We start from the raw sequence: 24,248 nt of genomic DNA, 5'->3' as shown, positions 1-24,248 counted from the left end.
ATGTTGCATCACCGCCTGTTTGTATTCTTATTCAATCAGTTGAGGATTGAAATTGAATTTTAAGCGCATAATCTCCGAGAAATGGGTCAATTCAATGATGATGGGACTGATAGTGTACACTACAGTTTTTAGACAGAATCTTCTCAGTTAAACCTCTTGGGGGCGTTCAAATTAATTGCTACTGCCTCCTCGTAGGCTATTGGTTGGCTGCTTCCCCTCTGTGTCTAGAACGCAATGTGTAGTTCCGCCCTGAGAGTGACATCGAAATACTCGTTGGAATAGGAACGCAACCAGGCAAAGAACAAGAACGTGCAGTTTATAACACCGGTATTTCACCAAAAGTCCAGAGGTTTTGACGCATATCGAACGGATACGTATTCAATCCAAGCGGTAAGTATAGATCTTGACATTTTCTAATATTGCTATGCCAACAGCAGATGTGGCCATTGGTGTGGATAATCCACCAGTTCGCGGTGTATTCTTGATATAATATCCCATATTCATCTTCCAGCCAGTTCTAATGTAGGCCTAGGTGAGATCTGTGAGTAACCAAAATTAAACGTCACAATAGTGTCCAATGTAATCCACGATTCTGCGCGCGTTGAAACAAATGTAACAAGATGAGGTTAACTTGATAAGTGTCCAATTCTGCATGCGTAAATGCACATGAACTGTATTGCTATTTTATAGCTCAACAAGCCTATTCACTTTCATTGTTGCCTCTAACACGATTTGCTGCTGCGACAGTAGCCTCTGTAGGATATAATTTCCTGTTGAATAACTTACTTTTGTTTTACAGGTTAGGCACTTCATACTGTACGTCAATGGCCCGCCCATATCTATGTCTCAACATCGAACGATTAGGAAGGCGGTTGCTGAATATTTTGTCACGATCCCCGAGATAGAGCAATATAAAAACTACCTGCCCTGTTTCACTCTCACGTCTAGAACCGTTCATTGTAACATCAACGTTACAAAACATGATCTCGCTCGTAGTCTACTGAATTATATGGTTGCTTAATTAAGTAGACAAGACTTGGCATATCCACGCTGTTATGCTGATGTAGTTGGCAACCAGTGGCGTGGAGAAATTAGGCTACATATCATTATTCTGGCACCACATGACATTGTCAGCAGTCACCTGGATAGGGTCTATGAGACCAGGCTGGGATAGGTGAAGGTCACACAGGTGAAGCTGAACTGTAGGTCATTGGATTCAGGCGTGTAATCATTAGTACAAACCAGGGGTGTCAAACTCATTCCTTGGATGGCCTGGTGTCTGATGTTTTTCCCCTTTCTTTTCAGTTATGACCTAGACAACCAGGTGAGGGGAGTTCCTTACTAATTACTGACCTTAATTCATCAATCATGTACAAGGGAGGAGTAAAACCCCCCAGACACTCAGCCCTCCATGGAATGAGTTTGACACGTGTGCTGCATTTCAAACTCATAAAAGACACACCCTCGTCTTATGACCTTGGGGGAATCCCCGTGACCATCTTGGTCGGTCCAAACAAGGGTAGTTTGCATCGTAAGCACCCGTTTCTGTGAGTGTACAATTATGTTCACTTGGGGGTCTGAAACGCCCCATAAATTACATTTGTGATAATTGTACATCCACTAAGAAAAGTCAGCCGAAACGTACAACCACAACGTAAATATGGATAAGTCAACATACAAGTGGAAGTAAAAACAAATGTAAAAAGGGTAGAAATTGTACTACTAATGCACATGACGGCACAAACAAGTCTCGTAAATTAATGATGTTTGGTTAGCTTTTGGAAATTGTAGAAATAAAAAAAACTCTTCCTTCAGAAGCTCCAGTTATGCAGGCTAACCTTAGTTATCTAATTTAATTTGCTAGCTATCATACAGTAGGTGTATATTAATAATGATAAAGTTAATATAAGTAGACATGCAATCATAATTGACGTAGTGCATATAAAGCACCCACAATCATCGCGGGATGCACGAGTGATGAATTTCCGGGCAATGGAGGTCCATTTAAAAATCATTCCTTCCTCCCGCGCCTTGCCCTGCAAGTGTATACTCTTCAGACTAGATGTCGACCGATTATGATTTTTCAATGCCGATACCGATTATTGGAGGACAAAAAAAGGAGATACCGATTAAACATATTATGGGCTTTTGGATGGGTGTTCTTAAGGTGATTCCACAGGTTGGTGGTATTTTTTGATTTAGCCGTTGCTGACCCCATGCGTACATCTTTCTCACAAATAAGACACCTTGCTTTCCCCGGTGCCAATTCCATGTAATAGTCCCACACTGGTACTCTGCTTTTCTCTGCCATCTGTAAAACACACAAACACACAGCTCTGAAGTGTCAATGATACTGAAGAGTCTGCTTAGGAGACAAATACTCTCAACTGCTTGAATAAAAATAGAGTTTAAGTTAACTGCGATGAATGTTGAAAACAAAAACTGTCATTTCTATATGCAGGAAATCCTATTTTAATAACGGGCATTGTAAGAATTGACTACCAAAGTGCGAGTCATAATTCCCATGACACCTAGCAAAATCTGAAAAGCGGTTCCTTCATTCATTTATTCCATAGGATATTTTTAGATTCACTTAAAATAAGGTCTGTGTTTCGTGTAGGCTTACACCACCTTGCCAATTTTATAACGGTGTATATATCCATAGGACAAGGTAACTCTGATCAATATTGGCTAAATATAAGCGAAGATAATTTTTTTGTAGAGTGGATTTATGAAAATATGCTGACAAACGTTACCTTATCCTAGTGAGATTTACATGGGTATCAAAACGCCGAGGCGGTTTAAGCACGAAACACAGACCTTATTTGAAGTAGATCAAGACATTCTCCATGGAAGACATGAACGGTAAAATAACGAAAGAACCCCTTTTCAAGTTCAGCCGCAAGTTATTACAGGAATTATAACAGGTCTGCTATTTCTCTCTAAACCATATACCTTTGACTATTACGAGCCTGCTGTTGCCACCCCTCAATCAGACTGCTCTATCCATAAACTTAACTATAATAAACACACCGAAATACGAGCCTTGGTTTCTGGATTTGACCTATCACCTCGAAAACAAAACGTTTATTCCGTTCCGTATTTTATCTAACGGGTGGCATCCATGAGTCTAAATATTCCTGTTACATTGCACAACCTTCAACGTTATGTCATAATTACGTAAAAGTCTGGCAAATTAGTTCGCAAAGAGCCAGGCGGCCCAAACTGTTGCATATACCCTGACTGCGTGCAATGAACGCAAGAGGTGATACAATTTCACCTGGTTAATATTGCCTGCTAACCTGGATTTCTATTAGCTAAATATGCAGGTTTAAAAATATATGCTTGTGTATTGATTTTAAGAAAGGCATTGATGTTTATGGTTAAGTACACATTGGAGCAACGACAGTCGTTGATTGTTTTTTATAAGATAAGTTTAATGCTAGCTAGCAACTTACCTTGGCTTACTGCATTCGTGTAACAGGCAGGCTCCTCGTGGAGTGCAATGTAATCAGGTGGTTAGAGCGTTGGACTAGTTAACTGTAAGGTTGCAAGATTGTATCCCCCGAACTGACAATGTAAAAATCTGTCATTCTGCCCCTGAACAAGGCAGTTAACCCACCGTTCTTAGGCCGTCATTGAAAATAAGAATGTGTTCATAACTGACTTGCCTAGTTAAATAAAGGTGTAAAAAATAAAAATCGCCCCCCAAAAATACAGATTTCCGATTGTTATGAAACCTTGAAATCGGCCCTAATTAATTGGCCATTCCGATTAATCGGTCGACCTCTACTTCAGACGCCATGAAAAGTCTTCAGAAGTGTCCACTTAATTTGAGGGCTGAGGGGATAGGGTATGTCTTAAGTGTTTGGAATTCAGCCGTGGTCCAAACAGTTGCATTTTGCAACAGAAATTAGAGTTTATATTGGACAAATTCAAGTAGGTCACTCCTCGTTTTATTCTGTTTTCTTTTGCTTGGTTCTGTTTGGTTCCTAGTGAATACACCCCAGGTGTTTGAATTCAGTTGGTGGGAGGGAGGGACTATTACCGGAATGACCTCAACAATGCCACATAATCAGAGGCGTGCATAGTTTTACAAAATAAACACTGACATTCTTTCCAGTTGTTTTCATTCACAACAGTGCTCCCATTACATGACCACTACAGGCTTTTGGTCAGTTTATTATGGTCTAAAGAGGCTTTAGCTTGACACACCAAAGAGACACACCAAAAATCTACTTTAGACCAGAGATCATCAACTAAATTCCACCGCAGGCTAATATTTTTTTCTTGAGTGGATGGTCGGGATCACGCGTCTCTTTATTATGCGTCGGAATACTTGGGGCAGATTACCAAAATTAAAGTCACTTATTTTTACAGTCATGTCCAACAATGAAAATAAAATAATAACATTTTGCTCAGAAAACTTGCTGCCAGTTGGGGAACCCTGCTTTAGATGTTGTTATCATAATAGCCGTAGCCTTCTATTGGGAGGGAGCTGCAGTCCACCATAGTTAATTATCACGGTAGAAAGTGATGCTTACCAGGTGACTGCTGACAGTGTCTTGTGGTGCCAGAAGAATGATATGTAGTGTAATCTCTCCACACCATTCACATCCCAATGTCCTTTCTCCAACAAAGCTGATACGTGCTCAACTGTGGGGCAAGACAGACGGGGTTGGCTTTCAATCAGAACAACTCTCAGCTTTTAGCCTTTGTTGCATACGCATCAATATTGTACGCGTGCTGTTGTCAACTAACCCATCTTTACATCCATCTACCAAAGAGAATATTCAAATTTATACTCAGGATGCCACGTCCTTTCTCCATTCTACATTAATGTGGATGCTACCATGATTACAGATAATCATGAAGAATAATGATGAGTGAGAAAGTTACAGAGGCACAAAGATCGTACCCCCAAGACATGCGAACAGCTCACCAATAACAGGGGAGGTTAGCATTTTTAAAGGGGGTATGATAATTGTGCCTCGATTTTATTCACGATTCATTTAGGATTATCCGTAATCAAGATAGTATCCACATTCCTGTCGACGTGTTCAGAAACTTATTATATTCTTTCTTACAATAAAAGTAAAAATCTGTTAACAAACTTCCCCAAGCTATAAGATACTTTTTTCAATAGGCGCTAAAGCAGTTAGCATCTATGAATGGGTTAGTCCAGACTCAGACTGTTTTAACGCTCTTGGTTTGACCACCAGTTATACTTTTTCCTCATCAATCTACACACAATACCCCATAATGACAAAGCAAAAAAAGTTTTTATTTTATTTACATAAGTATTCAGATCCTTTGCTGTGACTCGAAATTGAGCTCTGGTGAATTATGTTTCCATTGTTCATCCTTGAGATGTTTCTACAATTTGATTGGAGTTCACCTGTGGTAAATTAAATTGATTATACATGATTTGGAAAGGTACACACCTGTCAAAATAAGGTCCCACAGTTGACAGTGCATGTCAGAGCAAAAACCAAGCTTGAGGTGTGGTGGCTAATTTCTGCATTACCAAATGAGGAGAAACAAACTTCACGCACCAGTCAGAGTTATATTTAAACTACATCTTTAATAATAATATACCACTGACTTTCAAACGATTCGCTATTTCTAATGAATCGTTGAGAGTGACAACACAAAAGTACAAAGATCTTTTATAGCCAAGATACACCCCTCTGAAACTACATGACGAACCACAGATATTAGGAACACTTCACAAAGGGATTTTATAATTGAGAAAGGAGTATCCCTTAGCCAGATAACATTCGCTATAAATTATTGTTCAGTTTGGTCCCTAAGACGAGGTTCTAATCTCGTTCCTGGTACTTCATAGCACAGAACCATTACCTCATCCAATGGCATAACTCAAACTTATTGACCCCTCTCCTGGACAAACTCACTGAGGGGAGTGAGCCTCTATGTCATACACTATCCCAGGATAAGTGCAACATCAGAGAGGACATACAATGGTTCCAGACACTGCCATACACCTCCCCCAATGCCAAAGGAGGGAGTGACTTGCGCACAGACATTGTGGAGACAAGTAATTGGTTCCCCCTTAATCACGCCATCCCTTCACATGGTTTAACAGATACATTCACATATGAAGACAATGTTCCATCCTGTCCTCTTCCCTTTCCGATATTCTGCATAGCACCAGGAATATGTGAAAGACAAGCCTGACCTCTCCCCTCTCTGAGCCCCAAGTGACTGAGCTCCAGCTGAGAAAAGAAATGTAACTGCCAAAACTAGAGTCTATTAGAAATACATTCTAAATAAAAGTATATCACATAAGAATATTATACAGATAAGACATCTTAATTATTTATGTTACCCAACTAATTCTGATTCATCCACCACAGAGGTCAATGGATTTGCCCATAGAGCTCAGAAACAAGATTGTGTCAAGGCACAGATCTGGGGAAGGGTACCAAAAAATGTCTGCAGCTTCGAAGGTCCCCAAGAACACAGTGGCCTCCATCATTCTTAAATGGAAGAAGTTTGGAACCCCCAAGACTCTTCCTGGAGCTGGCAGCCAAACTGAGCAATTGGTGGAGAAGAGCTGGGTCGAAGGTTCACCTTCCAACGGGACAATGACCCTAAGCACACAGCCAAGACAACGCAGGATTGGCTTCAGGACAAGTCTCTGAATGTCCTTGAGTGGCCCAGCCAGAGCCCGGACTTGAACCTGATTGAACATTTCTGGAGAGTTCTGAAAATAACAGTGCAGTGATGCTCCCCATCCAACCTGACAGAGCTTGAGAGGATCTGCAGAAAAGAATGGGAGAAACTCCCCAAATACCAACGTGCCAGACTTGTAGCGTCATACCCAAGAGTCGAGGATGTAATCGCTGCCAAAGGTGCTTCAACAAGTACTGAGTAAAGGGTCTGAATATTTATGTAAATGTGATATTTTATTTTTTATTCATTTCTAAAACCTGTTTTTGCTTTGTCATTATGGGGTATTGTGAGTAGATTGATGAGGGGAGGGGGGAGCGATTTAATCCATTTTAGAGTAAGCCTGTAACTTAACAAAGTGTGGAAATCGTCAAGAGATCGGAATACTTTCCGAATGTACTGTATGAAAATACCCTCAAAAGGTGACATTTTGTACTGTCCCTTCATATGAAACATTTGATCTCATATCCAAAATTCTGGAGTATAGAGCTACATTAAGTTTTAGCTTCACTGTCCAAATAAATGCATAGGGGAGTGTAGTACATCTGAGACTATATTGTACATGGAGTTACAGTTAAACACCATGCACACTTAATGATTCCTGTACACCAGTCCTCATTTGGGTAATTGGGATGTGAGACTTGTAATGGAGTTAGAGAGATGAATGTCAGGGAATACTGGCCACAGGGGATATGAGTGATTTAATTAAGCTGCGCTGCCAGTCAGCCAGTGTTTTGGGTTCCCTCTATCACCTCAGCTTCCCTGTCTGTCTGTCATGGCTGGGGGGGGGGGGGGGGGGGGACCATGGCAAAGAGAGAAGTAGTGTGTCTTGACATTTTCAAACCGTGTTTCCTCCACATCCATCTCATCCTCACACGGAACCCAAACCGGCTGCACGCCTGCGCCATCGTGCATAAATAGATTTTGTCCCCCCCACACCAAACGCGATCACGACACGCAGGTTAAAATATCAAAACAAACTCTGAACTAATTGCATTAATTTGGGGACAGGTCAAAAAGCATTAAACCTTTATGGCAATTTAGCTAGCTAGCTTGCACTTGCTGGCTAAGTTGTCCTATTTAGCTAGCTTGTTGTTGCTAGCTAATTTGTTCTGAGATCTAAACATTGAGTTGTTATTTTACCTGAAATGCACAAGGTCTTCTACTACTTTTATTCTCTTGACTTTATATTGCGATTGGCAACTTTCATAAATGAGGTGCATTACCGCCACCGACCTCGTTTTTCTTCAGTCACCCACATGGGTATAACCAATGAGGAGATGGCATGTGGGTACCTGCTTCTATAAACCAATGAGGAGATGGGAGAGGCAGGACTTGCAGCGCGATCTGAGTAACAAATATAACTGACTTCTATTTTAGCCAATGGCAACGCAGACGCTCGTTGGCGCGCAATAATTGAATAACACAGATTTCTACATTTATTTTGCAACCCACGCGACGCAAGCGGTATGGTCAGCCTGTCAGGCTGCTAAAATTCTTATCCATTAGATTCTCATATTAAGTGTACGGTTCTAGTAGTGACGTCTTCTAGCCTAGAGCATCAGACAACTTCACTGTTTGTGGTTCTTTTCTCACTCACTGGTTAGTATAGTTATGTGCTACCTCTCTCTATACACATCACTCTTTTTTGTTTTTTTTTATGGCACAGTTTCACCTATTTGCCCTCAAGTGAAGTGATGGGTCTTTAGTTGCTGTAGTTGAATAGTGTGGATGTAATTTAAGCTTTGCTTGTCCCAGCAGTCCTTAGCAGTACCTGCTTTGCACAGCAGGTTCTTTTTAAGTGGACCTATCAGAGGAAAGAGATGATGCACTGGCTCCTCTCCTGTGCCTATAGTTCTTGTAAAGGGGAGTTTTAGTTGAACAAAAGAGAAGAGCAGTCGCGGATATAGTCAATCATAAATCATTTAGGTTTAATTACAAGTTGCAACAGGGATACCCTTCCAGCACATAAGCAGAGAAAATCTCTAACTTGGCCTTTGTCGAGAAAGGCCCTGATATTCTAATTACACAGAACCAAGAAGTCAAAACAACTTTGTCAGCTGCTCCATAATCACAAAGTGCTCCACAGAATACAATCAATGTCCTTGGTACTTGGACCTCCAGTCTGGCGTCAGTCCCTATCTACAGATGAGTTTAACATAAAGCATCGAGTCTAGTGACCATCGACCAGTGACACATGAGTGTCACAAATAGAACACTTGAAATCATGTGAATTACATAGAGAAAACATAAGTATGCTAATCATTGTGTTAATTACTCTTAACTGAATATTAACTTGATTCATCTTCAATATTCCCCATTACAGTCCCCGGTTTTTCATTTGACATACCCGTCAGAAGTGGCATGCCAAATGACCAATTCTGACATTTGGATACAGGGATTTCCATCGAAAGGACCCATTAACACCAACGTGAAGTACATGGGAGCATATCAAATTGTGTGTCAAATGAAAGCTAAGAGTCTACATTTTTCGGACATGAAGGAATAGATACATTTTTCTAAAATGTTCCATCATAGAAATGAGGCATAATTAAAAGGCTTTTATTTTTGGATAAACAGATGGAAAAGGGGTCTTAGAAAACATCTACCAGAAAAAGTCTTAAAAGGTATCAGAAATACATCAAAACCCAATCTCCATAGACAAACATTGGCAGTAGAATGGCCTTACTGAAAAGCTCAGTGACTTTCAAAGTTTTACCGTCATAGGATGCCACCTTTCCAACAAGTCAGTTTCTGCCATGCTACAGCTACCCATGTCAACTTTAAGTGCTGTTATTGTGAAGTGGAAACGTCTAGAAGCATCAATAGCTCAGCCGCGAAATGGTAGGCCACATAAGCTCACAGAACGGGGCTGCCGAGTGCTGGTTTGGCAGATGCCAGGAGAATGCTACCTGCCCGATTGCATAGTGACAACAGTCAAATTTGGTGGAGTAGGAATAATGGTCAGGGGCTGTTTTTCATGGTTCGGGTAAGGCCCCTTAGTTCCAGTGAAGGGAAATCTTAACCCTACAGCATACACTGACATTGTAGACAATTCTGTGCTTCCAACAGTTTGGGGAAAGTATTTTCCTGTTTCAGCATGACAATGCCCCTGTAAACAAATCAAGGTTCATACAGAAATGGTTTGTTGAGATTGGTGTGGAAGATCTTGACTGGCCTGCACAGAGCCCTGACCTCAACCCCATTGAACACCGTTGAGATGAATTGGAACACCAACTGCGAGCCAGGCCTCATCGCCCAACATCAGTGCCCGACCTCACTAATGCTCTTGTGGCTGAATGAAAGCAGGTCCCCGCAGCAATGCTCCAACATCTAGTGGAAAGCCTTCACAAAAGAGTGGAGGCTGTAGTAGCAGGAAAGGTGGGACCAGCTCCATATAAATGCAAATGATTTTGGAATGAGAAGTTTGACGAGCAGGTGTTTTTACATGTTTTCTTTGTGTTTCTGTCATCTGGTGGTCGAACCAAGATTGTTAAAACAGTCTGAGTCTGTACTAACCCATTCATAGAGGCTAACTGCTTTAGCGCCTATTGACAATAGTATCTTCTGGCTGGGGGAGTTTTGTTAAGATCAACACTCTGAACGTTAAAACTCATCACTTGCAGTACTGTTTTGAAAAAAAAGCATGTATCTTTCCTATCAGTGAGAAATAATAATAATTTTAAAAACTAAAGGTTAAATGACTACACACCTTTTTTTTAGGGTTATTGTTCACACCTGGCCATATCGCCATGTTACATCACTGGTTTATGGAAGACATGCTGCCTGCCACCTGGGCTATTTACACCTGTGTAACTGGGGAGGAAGTGTACAGTCGTGGCCAAAAGTTTTGAGAATGACATATTAATTTTCACAAAGTCTGCTGCCTCAGTGTCTTTAGATAGTAACATCTGACAAAACTATGGAATACTGAAGTATAATTACAAGCATTTCAAAAGTGTCAAAGGCTTTTATTGACAATTACATGAAGTTGATGCAAAGAGTCAATATTTGCAGTGTTGACCCTTTTAATTTCAAGACCTCTGCAATCCGCCCTGGCATGCTGTGAATTAACTTCTGGGCCACATCCTGACTGATGGCAGCCCATTCTTGCATAATCAATGATTGGAGTTTTTCAGAATTTGGGGGGTTTTGTTTGTCCACCCGCCTCTTGAGGATTGACCACAAGTTCTCAATGGGATTAAGGTCTGGGAAGTTTCCTGGCCATGGACCCAAAATATCGATGTTTTGTTCCCCGAGCCACTTAGTTATCTCTTTTGCCTTATGGCAAGGTGCTCCATCATGCTGGAAAAGGCATTGTTCGTCACCAAACTGTTCCTGGATGGTTCGGAGAAGTTGCTTTCGGAGGATGTGTTGGTACCATTCTTTATTCATGGCTGTGTTCTTAGGCAAAATTGTGAATGAGCCTACTCCCTTGGCTGAGAAGCAACCCCACACATGAATAGTCTCAGGATGCTTTACTGTTGGCATGACACGGGACCTTGTCTTCTCCGGACAAGCTTTTTTCCGGATGCCCCAAACAATCGGAAAGGGGATTCATCAGAGAAAGTGACTTTACCCCAGTCCTCAGCAGTCCAATCCCTGTACCTTCTGCAGAATATCAGTCTGTCCCTGATGTTTTTCCTCGAGATAAGGGGCTTCTTTGCTGCCATTCTTGACACCAGGCCATCCTCCAAAAGTCTTCGCCTCACTGTGCGTGCAGATGCACTCAGACCTGCCTGCTGCCATTCCTGAGCAAGCGCTGTACTGGTGGGGCCCCGATCCCGCATCTGAATCAACTTTAGGAGATGCTCCTGGTGCTTGCTGGACTTTCTTGGGCGCCCTGAAGCCTTCTTCACAACAATTGAACCGCTCTCATTGAAGTTCTTGATGATCCGATAAATGGTTGATTTTAGGTGGAATCTTACTGGGAGCAATATCCTTGCCTGTGAAGCCATTTTTGTGCAAAGCAATGATGATGGCATGTGTTTACTTGCAGGTAACCATGGTTGACAGAGGAAGAACAATTATTCCAAGCACCACCCTCCTTTTGAAGCTTCCAGTCTGTTATTCGAACTCAATCAGCATGACAGAGTGATCTCCAGCCTTGTCCTCATCAACACTCATACCTGTGTTAACGAGAGAATCACTGACATGATGTCAGCTGGTCCATTTGTGGCAGGGCTGAAATGCAGTGGAAATGTTTTTTGGGGATTCAGTTCCATTTGCATGGCAAAGAGAGACTTTGCAATTCATTGCAATTAATCTGATCACTCCTTATAACATTCTGGAGTATATGCAAATTACCATCATACAAACTGAGGCAGCAGACTTTGTGAAAATTAATATTTGTGTCATTCTCAAAACTTTTGGCCACGACTGTAGTTCGTCAACTGGAGGCACCTTAGCTGTATGGATTTGTGCTAAGCTGCTACCGTAAGTGTATATTTTTTATTTGAATAATTATTTCTCACTGACATGAAAGATAAGGGGCATATCAGCATATGTTTTGAAAACCATTCATCAAGCGGCGATTATTCACGTTTCTAAGCGTCGGAATTGTAGTTCACACGCAGCCAACTGTGTGTGAAGCTAACCGCTTCGAGAGCTAAGTCTGGACAACCCTCTCTCTCTCGCTCTCTCTCTGTCTCTTTCCAGTTAATGTCACCTCTCTCAGCTCTTACTGACACCTGCCCCCTCTCTTTCCATTTACTGTAACCAGCATCCTCATCCACTGAGCACCCACCGACACCGGACGTCCATGGTCATTGAAAAGTAGTTGACATTTGGTCAGTCCACCCTGGCCTTGATGTTAACGTCCACAGACGGATCGGGCTGGACCAAATCTGAACCTATCAGTGATGTACATGTATGTTTCACAAGTTTAGATAGCACAATACAGTAAAGAAAAGTATAGTACAGTAGAATATAGTATATTGTACTGTACATAACTATACTCTACTTTATTGTAGTGAACTCTACCCTACTCTGCTGTGCAGTATTGTACTGCACTGCACTGTACTCTACTGTGCTCTGCTGTGCTGCCCTGACTTGTGAAACATGAGGAGAATGACATTCATATTCATAATAATTATGCATTTCTTTACAGATCAGGTCAGGAACCCAATCAGGTACAGATCAGGGACCCAATCCGGTTACCGGGTGTAAATCCACTTCACTTACTCTTGTTAAATAACCAAAATATATTTTTTTCAAACTGAAGGTGCCATGTCATAGCTGACACCCAATACTTTCTGCAGACATCATTGAATCTTAACTGCAATATGAAACTTTTTTAGCGACCCAACAAAGTTCACATAGGAATGTGAGTTATAGATCTGTCATTCTCATTGAAAACAAGTCTTAAGAAGTGGTAGAGCTGTTCTATGTGCTATCCTTCCCGTTTTTAAGTTTTGTTTTTGTGTCTTTTACTTTCTGTTTTGTACACCAGCTTCAAACAGCTGAAAATACAATATCTTTGGTTATGGAACATATACAGTACCAGGCAAAAGTTTGGACACACCTACTCATTGCAGGGTTTTTCTTTATTTTTTACTATTTTCTACATTTTAGAATAATAGGGAAGACATCAAAACTATGAAATAACACATATGGAATCATGTAGCAACCCAAAAAGTGTTAAACAACTATATTTTATATTTCAGATTCTTCAAAGTAGCCACCGTTTGCCTTGATGAAAGCTTTACACACTCTTGGCATTCTCTCAACCAGCTTCATGAGGTTGTTAAAAGTTCATTTGTGGAATTTCTTTCCTTAATGTGATTGAGCCAATCACATTCATTTTTTTGTTTAACACTTTTTGTTTTGGTTACTATATGATTCCATATGTGTTATTTCATAGATTTGATGTCTTCACTATTATTCTACAATGTAGAAAATAGTAAAAAGACGGAAAAACCCTGCAATGAGTAGGTGTGTCCAAACGTTTGACTGGTATTGTATGTTTCACAGCGGTTTAGATGGAGCAATGATTCTCAGACTATACTGTATTTGCTTGTTTGGTCACATAAACTGAAATTAGGCAAACTATTCTAATTTTTGCAATTGGGGCAGCAGGTAGCCTAGTGGTTAGAGCGTTTGACTTGTAATCGAAAGGTTGCAAGATCCAATCCCTGAGCTGACAAGGCAAAAATCTGTCGTAATGCCTCTGAACAAGGCAGTTTCTAGGCCGTCATTGAAAATAAGAATTTGTTCTTATTTGACTTGCCTAGTTAAATAAAGGTCCAATTTTAAAAAGGCAATGACAGTGCGATTTCTGCATAGTGCATCTTTAATTCGGGAACAGATATTTAAGTTTTTAGAAAATGTGGTCACATAAACCTGAGATATTTTACCATAATTATTTTACAAAAGTTTGCATCTGCACAGTTCTTCCACTAAATTGTGTTTTTGTACATTTTTCAGTGGAAATTATTAAAAGCAGTTGTTTGCATGGAGTTGTATGGTTTGTTAAACTTTTGAAGTACATGGTTTTTGTTTTAAGGGAAAAAACATACGCATACTATATGTCCCTAAATCAATATTCTGTTAAGCCTCTATTGTATTAGCCTAGTCAACAAACATCAAAGACAAATATACATGAGTATAGACTGGTGGGTCGCGACCAACTTTGGGGCAAGACAGGCTGGGTTGGCTTTCAATCGAAACAACTCACGACTTTTAGCCTTTTGCATTGCACGCGCATCTATACCGTGATGTTGTCAACTAACCTGTCTTTACATCCATTTACCAAAGGGAGTATTCAACATTCTAGTCAGGATGCCGTTCACATCCCGCCTTCCTTTCTCCATTTTGGAATGTGTTTTAGTAACTTTGTTCTGCTGTTCCAAAAGATTACTGAAATCCAGTGGTAATCTTTGGATACCAGAGGAAGACGATCTCTTGGAGATAAACCATAGATGCTCCTCGAAGAGGAGTACAAACAATTGAGTCACCTCCAGGGAGCTGATTCTGAAGCTTTGCTCAATGAACATAGCTGAAAACCTTAGCATCCCATCCTTGTCGCCAAACTGTAAAGGGGATTTTCAGGTGAACAAAAGGGAGGGGCAGTTGCGGATATAGTCTATCAACAATAATTTTGGTTTCATTACAAGGTGCAACAGGGAGACATTTTTTTTGTTTCTGTGCTGGAGGTGTCTCACTGTTGCAACTTGTAATTAAACCAAAATGGTTTATGATTGACAATATCTGCGACTGCTGTTCTCTTTTGATCACTTGAAAATCCCCTTTACACTTATTCAAAACCTGGGTCTATACTTAAATGGTCAGTTTTACTACATTGTAATAACACTCATACTAGTTAGGCCTATACTCCTACTGTACTCTATCCTAACACACAATACAGAGGTGATGTATCTAGTCTGTGCTGGACACTGTAAACCTATCTGAACACTCTGTACAGTCTCATCCATAGTCATATGAAGCTCTGGGGTGTCCTTTCCTCACAAAGCCAATCTCTTGGATCACACCTCTGGGAGCTCTCACTTCTTTATCTGCGTCAGCAGTAGCAGCAGCGCAGCAGCAGGTGGTGAGAGAGGGAGAGGGAGCACAGGTGGCCGGCTTGTTGATCCAGGAAGATGGATAGAGTCCAAGCCAGCCCTCTGGATGCCCTGTGCTGTCCTTCACTGCTGCCGGGGTTCATATTCACAGTCGCACACATACAGACACACACACATGCATGCACGACACGTACACACACATATAATACATAATACTCACACGCACCTCTGCTGCAGTGAACTATTAGGAGACGCCAGACTAGGGCCGTTGTGGTGACTGTATTACCACCACACCGACAGTCACAAGTCATGAAGGCAGTCAAATTCCACAGTAATTGGGCTTCTCCAAGCTCAGATGCTGCTGCTGGTAGGCTACTAATGACCAAACTTGCTAACTGCCTGGTGCTCTGCACTCTGTTGTCCCTCTATTCACTCTGACATCAATGCAAATGTAATCAAAAACCTAATCAAACACTTCGTGAGAGCCCATGAGCTCATGTTGTGCAACATTTCTATAGGCTATGCAATTGCGTGATAAAACAGAGTCATGGCCTCTACTAAAAAAAAGAGGATACCATACGCTTTCTATAGGCTTCGCCTACTATATTTATTTCTTAACTTTTCATTGCTACCTGCCTGACTGGCATGAAAATGAACCATGCATAAACCATCCTCCGTTTGCAATTTACGTGCATAGATGACATATGTTTTCCCGCTGCATAATGGTCCATTCTTATTCCAAACAAATTTCACACATATATATTATTTAGTATATGTAAAGAAAGATTAAATCAAGAATAGTCTGATGGATGACAATATTAGCCTATGACTTGTGAATTATATATTAGCACTTGTGAATGATACCCAGCATAAGAAACTTGATTTCTTTGCGATCTTTTTCGAGTCATAGTCGCACATTAATCCGCTTTACAAGGAGTGTAGAGCCTATCTGGCATACATAAACAGCGTGTGAGTTTCAAGTTTGGGAAGATCATTTTCACCATAAAAATGCACTTTTCTAGTAAAAGCATTACATGCATAGTTGCATTTGTGGTCCCTTTTGTTAATGGTGTTTTCCTTGCTTATAGCCTACTACCATGTGCGCATTGCTGCGCTTAAATTATGAAGGAATAGCCTGATAGTTTATCAACATTTTAAGCTAAACGTTCTTATCTGTTGCGTCAGCCACATTGCGTAAACATTTTTGGGGGATGCTAATGGTTGTATTAATTTGGGATCAATCGCATCCCACAACTGTCCCAGACTATGTTTGGAATATTTATTTCTCTCACAGAATAGAATAGGTCAACTTTGTACTATGGGGGATAGTAGATTGACATAGGCTAGTGCTTTTACTGTTCGTTAGGCCTACTCATCTTGTTGGCTGACAACAAGTAAATGTGGACAGTTCTCCCAATATCTTCAATTTACTCCAAGGAATTGGATAAAGATGCACAGAGTTGCGTACCCGATGTGTCTGTCTTCACTTGTAGAGAAAGACCCGATCACATGAGGGAGGGCCATGTGAGTGAGAGGTGATTCAGAGCGCTAAGCACTCAGGGAGAAGGGCACAATGGCCACTGGTCGCAAAAGGCATGGATTTTTTTAGGGTGCTCTACGCCCACACAAAGGGGACACCGCTGCGAAATTCTTGGAATTTATCAAGTGCTTGTCAAATTGTGAATGAGTGACTGATGTATTGTGTACAGCCTGCGCAAAAAACTAACACGGAACTCAAACCGGCTGCGTGCGTGCGCCATCATGCATAAATGTATTTTGTCCCCCCACACCAAACGCGATCTCGACACGCAGGTTAAAATATCAAAACAGACTGTGAACCAATTATATTAATTTGGAGACAGGTCTAAAAGCATTAAACATGTATAGCAATTTAGCTCGTTAGCTTGCACTTGCTAGCTAATTTGTCTTATTTAGCTAGCTTGCTGTTGCTAGCAAATTTGTCCTGAGATATAAAAATTGAGTTATTTTACCTGAAATGCACAAAGTCCTCTACTCTGACAATTAATCCACACATAAAACGGTCAACCAAATCGTTTCTAGTCATCTCTCCTCATTCCAGGCTTTTTCTTCTCTTGACCTTATATTGAGATTGGCAACTTTCATAAATGAGGTGCATTACCGCCACTGACCTCGTTCGTGGGTATGGGTATAACCAATGAGGAGATGGCACGTGGGTACCTGCTTCTATAAACCAATGAGGAGATGGGAGAGGCAGGACTTGCAGCGGGATTTGCGTCAGAAATAGAACTGACTTCTATTTTAGCCTTTGGCAATGCAGACGCTCGTAGGCGCGCACAATAATTAAATAACAACATAGATTTCTAAATGTATTTTGCAATGCTCTCGCATGCGACGCGAGCGGTGTAGTCAGCCTGTAAGCAGATCTCATGCCTTTTTAAAGCGACTTTTAAAAAATTATCATTAGTCACATCATGCAGCCTTACAATGTATTTAAAATCAAAACATATCGCCTAACGTTTGTAGAACAACTAAAGTTACATTAATAACTCTAAACTAAGCATATAGGAATACCTTTTTTTTTTGTTAACCGCTCAACACAGAATAGCAGCCGTATGTGCGCACTCCCTCAAATCATTTGGAGAAAATATCCTTTCTATTTTTTTTCAGCTTTGTTCAATTGTACTATAAAATAATGCCATGGACTTGTAAGCAAATCTTGCCTGCTAAATGAACTAGTGTAGCCAACAGCCATTTGGCATAGGCAGCTCAGGACCTAACAACTCAGAGTATTCTATTCTGTTATAGATGACATTTTCTTCATATCATGTTTCTTTAGACCTGTCTAAAATAAATTATAGATTTATTGTGAAGGTGTAGGCTATATTACATGGATTTATTATACTTTTTAAAATGTAGATGTTCCCAAAGGTCTTCATCAGTGGCTTGTAGGCTATGTGTTGAAGCCAGGAGATGCTAAATGTGTTTATGTTAATTAATGGTCAAATACCGTGAGACAGTTATTTGCTTGACAATCACCCGCTGACAATTTTGTGACAGCTACAGCCCTGCACCAGACCAGATACATTCCTCAGTCGACATCTGGGTATCTACGCTGTTGGATATTCTCAACAAGGTGTTAAGGTGTCTGGGAGAGTGTCCAGTGACTGCATTTACTGCCTATTTCTGACCGATTTAACATCTATGTACTGGACACTAATGGATGGATATGAGGTCCTCATTAGTTTTCCTCTTCATGGAAAGACTGCTCTTCTTTTGTGTTCATTTTTTTCCTACTTCATCTATTATATTTAGTTTTTTATATATTTGTACGTTTACTCGTTCATAAGTGTTTTGTCCGTCTGTTATTGTGATACTTTTGCCTGTGTATCTCAGCTTTTGTGGGTTACATCTAGAGATTTCTCATGTTCTGTAGCTAACGCACCACTTGGGAGGCCTTTGCTGATCTGTGCTCCATTCAACAAAACACTTGAGCAACCGATTGATGATTGTGGTCAGGCTCCTCCCGTACATAAATATCCACTACACAGTCAGCCTTCTAGAGAAGGGAGTCAAACGATGGAAGGTTATAGACCGGGTAAAGAGTATATGGATTTTGTCCTTGGCTTCTTTTAACAGGCCCAGAAAATGTAATACCTTACCAGTTGTAATTGCAGAAAAGCTAATATGACGCCCCAGTGAATTGAACTCCTCCTAGGGCTGTTTCTGCGAGTGCAGTTAAACTGAGAACGAGAGGAACATAACAAACAAACATCAAACACTAATTTACTAAGTGAATGGCACTCAGTGAGATTGGGCCTGTGCTTGAGCAGCAGCTCCCCAGTGAGTCGTGACCCTGCTGTCTGTGGAATGTATATAGACCACAGGATAGATCTGGGCATTTCCATGTAGAAGGACCCATGAGCACCGACATGTGAAGTTCATAGGAGCATGTCAAATGAAAGCTAAGAGTATATTTTATTTAGAAATTAAGGCATATATACATGTTTCAACCATTTAACATCCTAAAAATGTTGATTTAAGGAAATGCTTTTGTTCCAAACTTGGAAAAGGAGTCTTCGTCAACATCAACCAAGATAAAGTCTTAAGGTATCAGAAATGCATCAAAAACAATCATGTTGAACTAAAGACCCCTGCCAACTAATATCAACACTCATATTTAGTTTTGGAGCTATTGTTTGCCTTCTGTAAGATTAAGAAATATTGCATTGTGCCTTGTAATTCCATTACCAAAAACCCATATATATTATCTAATTTCCCTACCTCATAAGGGGGAGGATAATGAAAGTTCACAGAAGTAACAAGTAAATCTAGATACATCTATTAGTAAATCTATTATCCTGAACAAAACTATAAACACAATATGTAAAGTGTTGGTCCCTTGTTTCATGAGATGAAATAAAAGATCCCAGAAGTCTTCCATATGCACACATTTGTTTACATCCCTGTTAGTGAGCATTTCTCCTTTGCCAAGATAATCCATCCACCTGACAGGTGTGGTATATCAGGAAGCTGGTTAAACAGTATGATCATTACACAGGTGCACCTTGTGTATATGGCGTCGTGGGCAAGATGTTTGCCTATGTTAGGAACAAAGTGCCTATGGTGGGGTTATAGTATGGGCAGGCGTAAGCTACAGACAACGAACACAATAGCATTTTATCAATGGCAATTTGAATGCACAGATATACCGTGACGAGATCCTGAGGCTCATTGTCGCGCCATTCATCCGCCGCCATCACCTCATGTTTCAGCATGATAATGTGTCCATGTCGCATGGATCTGTACACAATTTCTGGAAACTGAAAATGTCTGTTCTTCCGCGGCCTGCATACTCACCAGATGTGTCACCCATTGAGCGTGTTTGGGATGCTCTGGATCGATATCCAGCAACTTCGCAAAGCCATTGAAGAAGAGTGGGACAACATTCCACAGGCCACAATCAACAGCCTGATCAACTCTATGCGAAGTAGATGTTGCGCTGCATGAGGCAAATGTGGTCACACCAGATACTCGCTGGTTTTCTGATCCACATCCATATTTTATTTTTAAAGGTATCTGACCAACCCATGCATATCTGTATTCTCAGTCATGTGAAATCCATAGATTAGGACCTAATGACTATATTTAAATTGACTAATTTCCTTTATATGAACTGTAACTCAATAGAATCTTTGAAATTGTTGCATGTTGCGTTTATATTTTTGTACGGTGATAAATCGGTAATGGAATTACCAAAAAATCATTAAAGGAATTGGCTATAATGGGAAATCGTAGTAGTTACAAACCATAGTTGGGCATACTGTTGTGTGCAGCCGATAACAGTTTTTTTCTTCTTTTTTTTTCTTTCTGTCGTCTTGTGATCAAAGCAAGAGTGTGAAAACAGTCTGGATGACCCCTTCCTCTCACTCTCTCTCGCTCTCTCTCTCTGCTCCTCTCTCACTCTTTCCAGTTAATGTCAACTGTCCAAGCTCTTACTGACACCTGCCATGACTCCTACCACTTACCTTCTTTATTTTGCTTTTTAAAAATAATTTCCTACTTTTACCCCTTTTTCGTGATGCTATAATTGGTAGCTACAGTCTTGTCCCATCGCTGCAACTCACCTACGGACTCGGGAGAGGTGAAGGTTGAGTGCCATGCGTCCTCCAAATCACGACCCTGCCAAGTCGCACTGCTTCTTGACACACTGCTAGCTTAACCTGGAAACCAGCCGCACCAATGTCTCGGAGGAAACACCGTCCAGCTGGTGACCGAAGTCAGCTTGCAGGCGCCCGGCCCGCAACGAGTCGGTAGAGCGCAATGGGACAAGGAATTCCCGGCCGGCCAAACCCTCCCCTAACCCGGACAACGCTAGACCAACTGTACACTGCCTACTGGGTCTCCCAGTCACAGCCAGCTGTGACACAGGCTGGGATCAAGTGGCGCAGTGCCTTAGACCGCTGCGCCACTCGGGGGGGCCCTCACTTACCCTCTTTCTATTTACTGTAACAAGCATCCTCACCCACTGAGCACTGCCCGACACCGACGTCCATGGATGCTGAAAAGTAGTTGAAATTTGTTCAATCCACTCTGGCTGGACCAAATCTTAACCAATCATAGACGTCTATGTTTCACAAGTTTGGACACCACTGTACATTACTCTACTACAGTAGAGTTCAGCACAGTATAAAACAGAAAAAGTAAAGTACTGTACTGAACTCTGCTGTGCTGAGCTGTTCTGGGATGTCCAAACTTGTGAAACAAACACTTTTGTGATTGTTTCAGATTTGATCTGATCTGATCTGGACCAACCAAATCTGGTCTTGTCTGGGGGCAGAGTTCATTACAATAATAAACAATGTGTATAATAATACCCAAATATGCAAAAGAAGGATATTGCATATTTCTACCTTTTTTGTGTATCTGTTAAGCGTACATCGACATGAAGAGAACTATATTCATATCCTAAATTATGCATTTCTGTATAGTACAGATTAGAGGTCGACCGATTATGATTTTTTTTAACGCCGATTCCGATACTGATTATTGGAGGATCCAAAAAAACGCTGATACCGATTAATCAGCTGATTTTTCAATGTTATTTATTTATTTGTAATAATGACAATTACAACAATACTGAATGACCACTTTTATTTTAACTTAATAAAATACATACATCAATTTAGCCTCAAATAAATAATGAAACATGTTCAATTTGGTTTAAATAATGCAAAAACAACGTGTTGGAGAAGAAAGTAAAAGTGCAATATGTGCCATGTAAAAAAAGCTAACGTTTCAGTTCCTTGCTCAGAACATGAGAACATATGAAAGCTGGTGATTCCTTTTAACATGAGTCCTCAATATTCCCAGGTAAGAAGTTTTAGGTTGTAGTTATTATAGGAATTATAGGACTATTTCCCTCTATACCATTTGTATTTCATATACCTTTGACTATTGGATGTTCTTATAGGCACTTTAGTATTGCCAGTGTAACAGTATAGCTTCCGTCCCTCTCCTCGCCCCTACCTGGGCTCGAACCAGGAACAAATCGACTACAGCCACCCTCGAAGCATCGTTACCCATCGCTCCACAAAAGCCACGGCCCTTGCAGAGCAAGGGGAATAACTACTCCAAGTTTCAGAGCGAGTGACATTTGACATTCTATTAGCGCACTAGCTAACTAGCTAGCCATTTCACATTGGTTACACCAGCCTTATCTTGGGAGTTTATAGGCTTGAAGTCATAAACAGCGCAATGCTTGAAGCATTGCGAAGAGCTGCTGGCAAACGCACAAAAGTGCTGTTTGAATGAATGCTTACGAGCCTGCTGCTGCTCAGTCAGACTGCTCTATCAAATATCAAAATATAATTATAACATAATAACACACAGAAATACGAGCCTTAGGTCATTAATATGGTCAAATCCGGAAACTATCATTTCGAAAATAAAACATTTATTCTTTCAGTGAAATACAGAACCGTTCTGTATTTTATCTAACGGATGGCATCCCTAAGTCTAGATATTGCTGTTACATTGTACAACCTTCAATGTTATGTAATAATTATGTACAATTCTGGCAATTTAATTACGGCCTTTGTTAGGAATAAATTGACTTCACACAGTTCGCAATGAGCCAGGCGGCCCAAACTGCTTTCACTGAACGCAAGAGAAGTGACAATTTCCCTAGTTATAAGAAATTCATGTTAGCAGGCAATATTAACTAAATATGCAGGTTTTAAAATATATACTTGTGTATTGATTTTAAAGAAAGGCATTGATGTTTATGGTTAGGTACATTGGTGCAACGACAGTGCTTTTTTTTCGCAAATGCGCTTGTTAAATCATCACCCGTAGGCTGTGATTCAATGAGAAATTAACAGGCACCGCATCGATTATATAAAACGCAGGACACGCTAGATAAACTAGTAATATCATCAACCATGTTTTGTTAACTAGTGATTATGTTAATATTGAATGTTTTTTATAAGATAAGTTTAATGCTAGCTAGCAACTTACCTTGGCTTCTTGCTGCCCTTTGCGTAACAGATAGTCAGCCTGCCACGCAGGCTCCTCGTGGAGTGCAATGTAAGGCCATCTACCACCTGTTAGAGTGTTTGACTAGTGACCGGGATGTTGCAAAAACGAATCCCCGAGCTGACAAGGTAAAAATCTGTCGTTCTGCCCCTGAACAAGGCAGTTAACCCACCATTCCTAGGCCGTCATTGACAATAAGAATGTGTTCTTAACTGACTTGCTTAGTTAAATAAAGGTGTAAAAAAAATCGGCAAATCGGTGTCCAAAAATACCGATTACCGATTGTTATGAAAACTTGAAATCGGCCCTAATTAATCGGCCATTCCGATTAATCGGTCGACCTCTAGTACAGATCAGGGAGCCATGACATAATTATGTTACTGGATGTAAATCCACTTCACCTACTGTAGTTCAATCACCAAAATATTTCATAGATGACAGCCCATTCTTTCTGCAGACTTCTTTTAATCTTAATTCAGAGCAGATTTTTAAGAGTTTGGGGAAAACGTGGTCACATAAAAAAATGGATGGGAGATTGTACTGTAATTCTGTGACCAAACGTTGAATCTAAATAGTTCTTCCAGTAAATGTGTTTTTGTGAAATGTTCTGTGTAAAATGTTCATAGAGTTATATGGTTTGTTGAACTTTGAAATCAATGTTTTTTGTTTGGCATACATTTTAAGTGAAAAGCCTGAGTCAAGGCGTAATGCCCTTGCCATGGAATTGCCTATTTGTGGGTAGTGTATGTACAGAAAAGATCTGTGCTCAAGAAGGCATTCTTATTGCACATAGTTTTTTGAGTTCCTGTTACTGAACTTTGTCTCAAATTATCTAGACTTTTGGAGATATTTGAATGGTCAGCTTTCAGGGTTTTGCCTCAACAATACTGAGGACAGTTTACACTGTTGAACCCAACTGTGGTTGCTAAATTGTTTTGGTTGGTCTGATGAGCGGTTTTATGTATATTATCATGGAAAGGTAATTTGGTCGTCATGGCGTCACCAGTAGGGCTGCATGGA

At 40.6% G+C, this 24,248-nt stretch overlaps 1 protein-coding gene across 3 annotated transcripts in view; it reads left to right on the top strand.

The window, feature by feature from the left end:
• Positions 1-209: 209 nt before the first annotated feature.
• The window catches only part of LOC139413375 (protein NDRG3-like), a 63,554-nt gene continuing 39,515 nt past the window's right edge, over positions 210-24,248 (top strand). The window contains exon 1 of one of the 3 annotated variants that reach the window (XM_071160667.1): positions 210-390. The gene's annotated coding sequence lies outside the window, so the exon portion shown is untranslated. The remainder of the gene's footprint in view (positions 391-24,248) is intronic. The other 2 variants (XM_071160670.1, XM_071160666.1) reach the window with 2 other exon arrangements.

This window comes from Oncorhynchus clarkii, chromosome 7 (assembly GCF_045791955.1).
Source record: "Oncorhynchus clarkii lewisi isolate Uvic-CL-2024 chromosome 7, UVic_Ocla_1.0, whole genome shotgun sequence".
NCBI classification, from domain to species: Eukaryota; Metazoa; Chordata; class Actinopteri; order Salmoniformes; family Salmonidae; genus Oncorhynchus; species Oncorhynchus clarkii.
Note: the sequence above shows the minus strand (reverse complement) of the source record. Positions and strands in the feature narration are given on the sequence as shown.